The sequence below is a fragment of the Protopterus annectens genome, chromosome 4.part0, assembly GCF_019279795.1.
Source record: "Protopterus annectens isolate FY-2018-M chromosome 4.part0, PAN1.0, whole genome shotgun sequence".
NCBI lineage: Eukaryota > Metazoa > Chordata > Ceratodontiformes > Protopteridae > Protopterus > Protopterus annectens.
In genome coordinates, this window is record NC_056733.1 from 1,090,503,788 (window position 1) to 1,090,514,704 (window position 10,917).

Consider the following 10,917-nt stretch of genomic DNA (forward strand, 5'->3'; position numbering starts at 1 on the left):
CTTCAGCAATTAAAGTTCATCTATTGGCAATTTCCAACTTTCATATAGGTCTTAATGGTGCATCTCTAATGTCACACAGACTTTGTAAAGAATTTTTAAAAGGTCTTCTAATGTTAAGATCTCCATTCAAGGAACCCATTCCTCCTTGGGATCTAACTTTGGTTCTTCAGGCTCTAACTATGAACCCTTTCGAACCATCAGCAAATTGTGACTTAAAATATTTGGTTTGGAAAACTTTATTTTTGGTGGCTATTACATCTGCCAAAAGAGTATCTGAACTTCAGGCCTTATCGTGCAAACCTCCCTGTTTAATATTTCACAAGGACAGGGTTGCCCTTAGGATGAATCCAACCTTTTTACCTAAGACTGTCTCGGAATCTAACATTAACCAAACTCTTCAACTGCCAGTCTTCTTCCCTATTTTTTTTAATAAAGGGAAATATGCCCTTCACTTATTAGATGTCCACAGACCATTACAATTCTACCTTCATAGAACAAAGGATTTTAGAAAATCTGACCAATTATTTGTGGCATTCTTCTCTCTCTCTCATTAGATAATCCAGTTTCAAAGGTTACCTTGGCCAAATGGCTTAGAGACTGCATAACTTTCATCTGTCATTCTAGAGGACTTCAACTTTCACGTCCAGTAAAAGCACATTCAACGAGCGCGATGGCAACTTATGCAGTTTTTCATGCCAGAGTATCTTTGGATGATATCTGTGCAGCAGCCACTTGGTCTTCTCCTCATAATGTACCTTTATCACTCATTACAAATTGGATCAGGTTTTGAGGGGACGGGCATCATTCTACGCTATCATTGCGTGTGATGATGCTTAGGAATATTCTTCCATGAGACCTCCCAAGACCAAAGTAACTGGGGACTCTATTCCACTGTCAGCAATTGAGTGAAGACTGACATCTCATAAAGAAGTTATGTCTTACCATAACATTACTTTTGTGTTGTTGATCTTCACTAATCCTTGACATCCCCACCCTCCTTCCCCCAACCTGAGACTCTTAGTGGACTGGATTTTCCACAGCTAGCTTCACGTGAAGGACACATATCTGGTCTCTTACTATTGTATCTATCACTCTGACTATAATTTCCACTTGTATGTCTGCCACTATGTTGGGCAAACTCAATCTGAGGTCATTTTGAGAGGAGCATTATGGGTAGAGCCTGGCTCGATAGTTTGGAAGGTGCAAGCTGGAATAAACAGCCAAGTTGGCACCGAGACTTGGAACGGAGCCCACTGTCAAGGATTAGTGAAGATCGACAACACAAATGGAACATTATGGTAAGACATAACTTCTTTTTTTCAGTTGTTTTCTTTTTGTTTAGCTGGGCTCTGCACCTCTTCAAAATTATGTTTTATTGTTGGTAAACATTTGAAAGTGCATATAAAATGTTGATGCCTATATTCAAAATGCTTTAAAACTGCCATCAAATTGCTTGTATGACCATTACCAAAATTTAAACGAAGACTGGTATAACTAGCTACAGTGTGGAATTTATAGTTTGAAGATTGCTGGACTATGTAATGTGCTTCAAAGAACATATAGATACTGTATTCTAATAAATACCATGTTTTACTCAAGTTACATATGCATATGTACCTAGGCAGTTTTACACTCAGACCCCAAGTTTAAGTGGCTAGAAGAGAGTACAGTGAAGAAGGCAGAGTGCAAGGGAATGCTGTTCTGTGAAGTGTACAGTAATTTGATGATAAATTATGGCAACAACTGTCAGCAGTTAAGCTACAAATAAAATAGGAATATGTTGTAATACAGTGTAAGGTCAGTGTGAAATACAACTTTCCTTTCATAAGTGAGTGAAAGGTGTGGCAGTTACAACGAAGAAGCAAAGCTGGATGAGAGAGACAACCTTGAAAATGATAAAGCAATATAACGGATTTTGTCAGAGATAACAATGATACAAATAAACATTCGGAGATAACAGATAATCAGGGAACATGAAAGCAGCAGGAAGTCGAATGTGAACGGACTTTGTATCCTTCTCCCTCTTTATACTTTTCATTACAAACTCTTTAATGGTGATTGGCCAAGAGCTTCAGTGCTGAAAAGCCTTTTGGAAGAAATCACTGGCAGCCATGGATTATTTCTGTTTAGGATCACATAGCAGGTCAATTGCTCCATAATTATTACATCATTAATAGCAGCAGCTCTTTAAGCTGTCATATAATTTCAGCAGTATGAGTGCTATTTACCATACATTTGCTCCGAATGCTGCTGTCACCTCGTGCATTAATTTTATGTGCAGAGTTATACAGTAGGCAAACCAAGATTGAGGTAACCAAACCCTGCACTAATAGAAGCCCCTCATTAACAACTCATAGCCTTATTCATATGCACAAACTGCCAGAAAAACTGTTGCAGCCCAGCATGTGAATTTCACATCCATGTGTTTGAAAAAAAAGAAGCTAATTTAAAATTAAAAAATGTATTCATAATTAAAATATTAACATTAAACTCATATATGTCATGCTGTCCAGTTTATTCACAACCAAATATGAACACGCTGTCAACAGTCAACAGAACAGGGAGACTAAGGATCATGCCCAAAGAACATGGCTCTTAAGATGATACTCCTGTCAACTACAATCACTTCCTTTCTTTACACCATAACTATACTGAGATGCAGGAACCAAGAATTGGTATGCAGTGCAGTGGTGCAGTGGTTAGTGTTACCTCACAGCAAGAGGTTCTCTGGTTCAGTTGTTGGCTAGGGTGCCTTCTGTGTGGAGTCTGCATGTTCTCCCTGCATTCACATGGGTTTCTTCCAGGAAATATATATATATATATATATATATATATATATATATGTATATATATATATATATATATATATATATATATATATAAACGTTTAACTACCTGACTAGTATAAGACACTTTCACCACCTCAAATACCAGCCCTTTTAATAGCATACTAGGAATCATGGTTTAAGCTAATTTGTAGGGGTCTGTATTACGCCGCCGTAAAACATTGACAGCAGCCACCACTCTGTCAACACATATTCAGCAAAATTCACTTCCGCGATTCACTGAATACTTAAGTGGCAAACACATGGTTGGCCAACCACACAATTTTCCCTTTTCTCCACTGTAGTGTGATCTCGGAGTTGGTATATTTAGTTGGGGGGGTGCAGCCCCCCCTCCCCCACATTGGGGAATTTGGTTTATCTAGATTTAGTTGTGTTGGGTTGCAGAGAAAGTATTTGTTTGCCCTTTATGTATTCAGTGAATCGCAGAAATGAATTTCGCTGAATATGTGTCAACAAAGTGGTGTTCGTTGTCAGGGTTTTTAAGTGGAGTAATAGAAACCCATTTGTAGTCCTTTCAGTAACTGTGAAAATATTAAAAAAAAAAAAAAAAAAAAAACTTTTACAATCTTACTAGTTTCTTGGCTCATTTCACGTGCCAGTGATGCCAGCCAATCAGAAAGCAGCCTACTGGAGTCCACGATTGCCATGGTGTATAACAACTCCTGTGCTACAAATGTAGCTATGCACATAGACTAAAGCTTGTTCCTGTTGTCAAGAAAATGTAAAAATTAAAAAAAAGTTATCAGGTAATTTATTTCTTAGATTTTTTTTTTTGCAATCTAGCATTTATCATTCCTTCCATCAAGCACTGGGCCCTAAACAGGTGTCTAGTTCACTTTGTGCTGGATCTGACTCTGCATCAAATGAGAACTTAATAAGCAATAAAAAATTAAATGCCATAGTCATAAATAAATATAACTTGTAGTTATGGCACTTGGATAACTTTTTGCATGTTTCTAGCATAGCCAATTTAAGCAGTTCCCAATATGTTACCATATTCCCCAAACACTTATCTGCTTTTACTTCCACTGCATCATTTGTAGCTGGTCCCCAGACAGCCATCATTTTAAAATCAATACCAATGTATATGTACTTATATTTCTGAAATGTAACATCCCTTATTTCCTTTATATATCTTTGTTTAAAAGTTTAATTGAACTGCAGGGAATGCAGTATGAAGGTCATAAACCTTCTTTCACTAAAACCTGTTTTTTATTTCAATTTACAGATTATATGTAGATTGTATATTAATACCCAAGCATGGTAGTCCTGAATTATCCAGTACACGAATATATCTGCAACTTTTTCCATAACAAAAATATTGATTATTTAAAGAAAACACACCAAAAACTGGGCATGCTATACAGAAACAGCAAATTCCTGACCCCCAACTCAAAACTACTGCTAGCCCAATCCTATCTCCTCCCCACCCTTCTCTATGGCTCCCCTCTATTTCCAATCTACAAAATAACCTGCTGGCAAAACTAGACCAAACCTATAACAAAATTGTTAGATTCGTCACCAGCAGCCTCTATAAATCCCATCACTGCTCCGCTCTCATAAAATTACATTGGCTCGCATTCCCACACCTTCTGACCAAATGTCAGCTGATCCAAGCTTTCAGAATTCTTAATTCAAACTCTGACTGTCCATCTCTCATGGTGTTAACATTGAGTCTGCACTAAAAGCAGACAGCGTCAACCAGAAAATAGCAGTAGCGGGCGGGACATGAAACAGTTTCGTTTCAACTCCTGTTTCTGCCTGCTGTCTGCTAAAGTACATGTGCATTTTCAACTAAACTGCTTCCCTTAGACAGAGAATATGTTAGGACATCAAGCATTTCCCAACTGCTTTACTGGCTTTTAAAGCCATAATAACAACATCACTTTTTTATTGTCGTTAATCTAATTTTTGTCTAACTAGCAGTATATGGATAAGATAAATCTCCATGTACTACAAAGAATTATGATCTGATCTCCAGTCTTAATGAAGAATTATGTGGTCTTGGCATGGATGCCAAGATTTACCTCTAGATCTTCACTCTCAAGTTGAATTTCTTGGGATCCAAATTTCGAATATATAATATCTTTATTATAACTGCCAACCTAATCATAATCCTTTATAATAACAATAGCCCAGAATAATTTATGCTGAATATGGCTCTGCTTTTACCATGTTATGTTGACAGACCTTTTAAACTAGCCCCAAGTACTCCAGTCAAAGATTAATTGTTTCACTAAAGGTTAGGCTAAAAGTACCCTTAAAAAGGTGATGGCTGCTGAGGGAAGAAATTATTCTTTTTCTGAAATGTATTAAAGGTAATTCCCAATAGTCGCTTGAAAGCTTAAGTCACTAAATGTTAATCTAAATGAGCCCTTAATAAGGTCTTAGTTATTCTAAAGATCTATGACTATTAAAGCTGGTTCAGGGGCCATCAAGCTTATTAAAAGGCCATTGAGCTCACAATTTCAAGGTCCAGGTTTCAATAACAAATTCCATACACTATCTGTGTGCATTTTTTTAAATATTCTGGTTTCCTCCCATGTTTCAAAAACATTCTCCTTGACTGGCTACACTTCATTGTTATTCTGCCTTTCCCTTGTGGCTGCAAAGGGTTTATGACCACTTACCTGGTTATCAAATGGCAATTGATTTATTCGTTAACAGAATTAATTAAATAAGTACATAATTGAGTAAATAAATACGTAATCAAGTATAGTGACAGCCATCAGTGCAACTAATAGTGATATTCTCTTTCCATGTATTTTGACACTGAAGTCATGCTTAGCATGTCAGAAATAACACAAGGGTGATGACTATGGGAATGGTTATTTTCATTTCACTAATCTGGAAATAAAATTACTATATGAGCTGTTTTTATGAGTGAAATCTAAAAAGTAAAGTCTTATGAACTCATTACAGTATAGATGACATAGCTATACTCAACTGTAATCGCCCAAACATATATAGATGTGATGCATTCCCACTCATCCCTGTCCATCTATGCAGATTTTTTTTCCACCAGTAGAAATGAAGTCTGAGCTTAACCAGAGCAGATGAGACGGACAGAGATGACAGAGATGAAAATGTCAAACAGAGTAGTACCCTTGCCACCTTCAAGGTAAACCTATAGAGTTGGATGGGTGGCATCAAATTATTCCCCAGTCTGTCTTTTCTTGCCCTCCTTGAGGCTAGAGGGAAATTTTTTGTAGGGATTTTTGGCTAGGTTTGAACTGGTCTGCAGACTGATTGTCTAGTACTTACCTATGAACCACCTGAGTCGGATGGTAGGATGCACACTGTGGGACAGATGAAAAATGAAGACATCAGAACAGAAGTTAAAATAGTTCCAGTTGCAGAGAAGGTCGAAAAACAGATTATGGTGGTTCAGGCACATGTGCAGAAAAGCAGATGATAATCTGGTGAAGAAGATTTGGGACAGACAGGAAGTAGGCAAGAAGAAACAAAAGCGTCCAGCAAAGAAATAGATGGATTGTGTGAGAGATGATCTGTGACAGTGTGACATGACAGTTAAAGAAGGTAGGATAGTGGTATTGAATCGAGAGAGATGGCGATAGTTGACACAATACTCCAATCCCATATAGAAAACGGAAAAAAATTGGAATGATGATGATGTTTGCATCCTGGATTCTTTATTCTAAATTTTAGGTTATCAACTAATTTTGTCTAGGATATTAATAAATTCATAAAGGGTTTTGGCTGAATCTGTGTAATGTAAAACAATTACAAACTGTGCCATCACAGTTCTGAAATGAATAGTACTTAAATTTAATATTATCTGCATTGCCGATAAGTACATTAGCTTGTTGATGACTGTTCAAAGCAAAACCATGTATAGGTAAACTCATAATAATTTTAGATGTTAGCTCTGTTAAACCATTCATCCCTACATAGGCTATAGTAAGCACAGTATACTTCCCTTCCCTAAACCTATTGTAAGACAAAGGCCTAAGTTCTCTGATATGTTTTGTAAATGAAAAAAAAATCACAAAAACTAAGCAAATAAGACAACAAAACTTAAAAAACACCAATGAACTCTGATCACCGTAGGCTTTATTAAATATAGCAAAGTAAACCTGAGTGCTTTTGTCTTATAATTAAGACTTCAACAGACTTCGTATGCATATTTTCATAATGGTGAGTCCTACATGTTATTGTGAGATGGCGTGATATGCCATGGTGAGAGACAGGGAAACTCATTGCCATTGTCCATTTATATCATACTATACCTGAGATATTGGTAGTTATATGTTATTAATTATGATAAATAATATTTCCATTCGTACTTAATATTTCAATAATCAAGTGACTTGCAAACTTTTGCATGACATCAGGTAAAACCTTAGATATTGTTGAAGAAAGTGATCTTTGATATTTTACTTTAAATTGCACATCTTGAGAGATATTCAGTGTTATTTATTTAGCTAATTATAGAATTAAGCATAAGTTTTCATATTTCTGTAAATATCTCAATAAACATGCATTTATGGAGAAATTTCATGGCATCATTGTAAAGTTTAAGTCTGGCTAACAGAAATGTTCAAAGAATATTTGTCCAGGTTGTACACTTTCCAAGATATGGCACTTTTTTGTGAAAGTTAATCCAAAAAATATAAATTTGGGTTTGTTTGCATTATAATATACTGTACTGCTTATGAAAAGCCTATGAATGCACTTACTGTTATCACTGCAAAGATATATTGTTACTGATAACACTGCTATTTGTGCTGCCTTAATAGCTTTTACTGTTCACAAAATACTTACATTCATTTATCCTGTGCTTTTTAAGTTTATTTTTCATATAATGCTCTAGAATACACAATTTGTGTAGGCTGTTAGAGGTGTCCCATTCTACACCACATAGGTGTTAATGAGTTAAGTTAGGAAGACACCTCAAAGAATTATTGCTCACATTGTGCTTAAATGTTACTTTGTTGTCCATTATTATTTGTATTATTGTTTTTTTTTTTTTTTTTTTATTTAAATTTGTTGACCGGGACTGTCTGACTGGACGTAGGTCCATTTTCAGCGGAGGCCCGGGGAGAAAAGCTCCACAGTTCAAATAAACAGACAGTATTTACATTGGATTACATAGTGATTAACAATGTACATAGCAATTACTTACAACATATTTACAGATGAAGAACATAGTACATCAGTAGACAACTAGAATCTTTATCTTTGAAGTGCATACCAGACATTAACAAATGTTACAAGAAGAAGAAGTTTGTGCTGTATAATAAGTGCTGGCTTATGAGCATCTGAGCTTGCTATAATCAAGGTAGTTAGTGGAGTGGAAAGAAAGGTAGTGGTTGGATGGGGTGGATGATATTAGAGTGGGAGTTGCAAGGGCATAGCCAGCATGTTTTTAGTTGCACTTTTAGTAAAGTTTTATTTAACATTTGTTTATTGGGAAAGTACGACTTGGAATTAGCCAATTTTCAGTGGAAGCCTGGGGTGAAATGCTCCTGATGCATGAATTTGTAACATGGGAGGAAACTGAAGCACCCAGAGGAAACCCACACAAATGCAGGGAGGACATGCAGACTCCACACAGAAGGCACCCCAGCCAAGAATCGAAACAGAGAACCTCTTGCTGTGAGGAGACAATGCAAACCGCTGCACCACTGCATTGGCCAAGATTTAAGATTCTTATAGATGATTTTGATGCTGAGAAAAATATTACTCCTTGTGTAAGGATATATAATTGAACTACATATCTGAGCACGTAAAACGTAAAAACGAGTTTCAACATGCTACCGATGAGCCACTTGTGTAAGAGAACTAAATTTGTCTGTAGGTTAAAATGATACATTGTTACACTCTCAGCTGTAAGGCCTTAAGATCTGTAATACTGGAAAAAGTTTTATAAGTTTAGACTCACAGGACCTATGAAGAATTAATTAATGCTGCCAATGATAAAAGGCCAGAGAATAAGTGTTAAACGTATAAGTAAAACTCACTCAGAACACGTCCCTGTAATGGCAGTAAGGATTACTGGCCTGCAGGTGGATGCCAGACTTCTTTCACATTTTAATGGATGAGCACAGCTATTATTTGCTTTCATCTTGGTGGTACATATTGAGATTTTACAGATTTTTGCAATATATTCTAACAAATGTGTGTTAACTGTCTAGATATATATTTCCAATAATGTAATTTGCTTTTGTCCTAGCTAAAGCATCACTTATTTATTCTAGGTTTAGGATCAGACAAGACTATAGTCAAGTCCACAAATTACTTTTATGTTGACATAGACAGAAAACATTGTTAATAAACATCATGGTTAGTAACATATTGTTGGTTATGTACTTATCTGCCTTTAATTTTATTTGCAGAAGTCTTTCGTAGTTTAAAAAACAGAATGTAGTGCATTTGGCTGATTGATACGTTCTGGACTAAAGATGATCCTTGTTGTATCATGTGCTGTGTTAGACATCTACCTATTGCCCTGCAAGATGATTTAAATCTAGACATGTTTGGCTTTGTAGAATAATAGTTACAGATAGTGAAATTATGTATCTTTATCTTGTGAATTTTCCCTATTTTATATTTCTCCTTCTTGGCTTAACTAGTAATTTGCTGTAGAATATCGTTTAACAGTTGGCCATAGCCATAGTATCATTTTAAATGTCCAGTGTTCAATTATATGCATGAATTTTGAATTAATGGTATCAAGATTCACCTTGTGAAACTGTCTTTGGGTTGTAGTTATGGAGTTTTTATTCACAGCAATAAATATTGTCCTCAGGATGCAAATATGATTTGATATTCTAAATAGGCAAAATACTCTTAATATGCACCTGTGTATCTCCAGGATATGTAAATACTCAAAACGTGAATAACTTAGGTGTATCCTACAGATATTACATTAAAGGGATAGGAAGATGACTGATCACTCCAATTTGCATTTGGATAATTTAAATTTCCCATTAAAGGGAAAGCCTAGTCCAATGAATACCTAAAGGTGTACACAGATTTATTGTATTCTCCACATTGGTCAGCAACATACTGAAAGAGAAACCAGCGATAACTGATTCATTAAATGAAATTGTAACTGCTATTACCACACAATAGTTACTATTGGTGTATTTTATGTATATATTTACAGACTGTTTTGTTTTCCCTATAAATATGTTAACTATCATAAGTTAGGTATAGGTATTAGTGACTTGGCTCCAGGCATAAACAACCACCAAATAACAGCCCAATCAACTACCAGATCAAAGTAGAGTTTCAAAGTTTTATTTTAAGTGCTTTTGTTTCAAAAAGAAAACTTCATCAGAAGATGCAACAAGTTAACATCACAAGAATAAATATGATCCCAACAGGAAATAGCATCACTACATCTATATAACTTGTTAAAAAATTATAGCTATTCTGCAAAATGTCAATAATTAATTTAAAATATATACATAAAATTTAAATACACACTGAAAGTATTTGTGTCTTGTAGCTTGTTATCTCAGAACAGAATAAATAGAAATGTGTTCATTTAAACCTGCTAGTGTAGTGACATTTAATCAGGGCTGCCAAATTAGTTTCCTGTTTTCAGGTAATCTACTCAAGTACCACCCCTTAGGTTTTTTTAATACATGTTGCAATACAAAAAAAAAAACTTTTTAAAAGAAGCACAACTTGGGTTGGGCTATGTTTAGCCAGTGAATTATTCATGTCTCTTTTTTAAACACTGCTAACATGTTTAGAAATATGCTGCTGAAGTTTTTTCTCTGTTTTTCCTGTATAAGTGGAATACGTGGAGATGCATTTTGTGGCATAAACTACCACAAAGATCTTACAAATAACATCCTAGGGAGGGAATAACATTATCATACTCACTCAGCATGTTCTTTGGGTGTGAACCCCCATTAGATTTTGGGTGAAATTAGTGGATTAGCTATGTTAAACCATGTGTCATCAGTAACGGCTAATGTTAATAATTTCAGTTTAATAAATCCACTGTTACTACTCAGGACAACGACATGTGCATGAGATAGTTTAAGGAATGTCTTGGCCAGATTGGCTAATCAAGATAGCTTAAATCTACTTC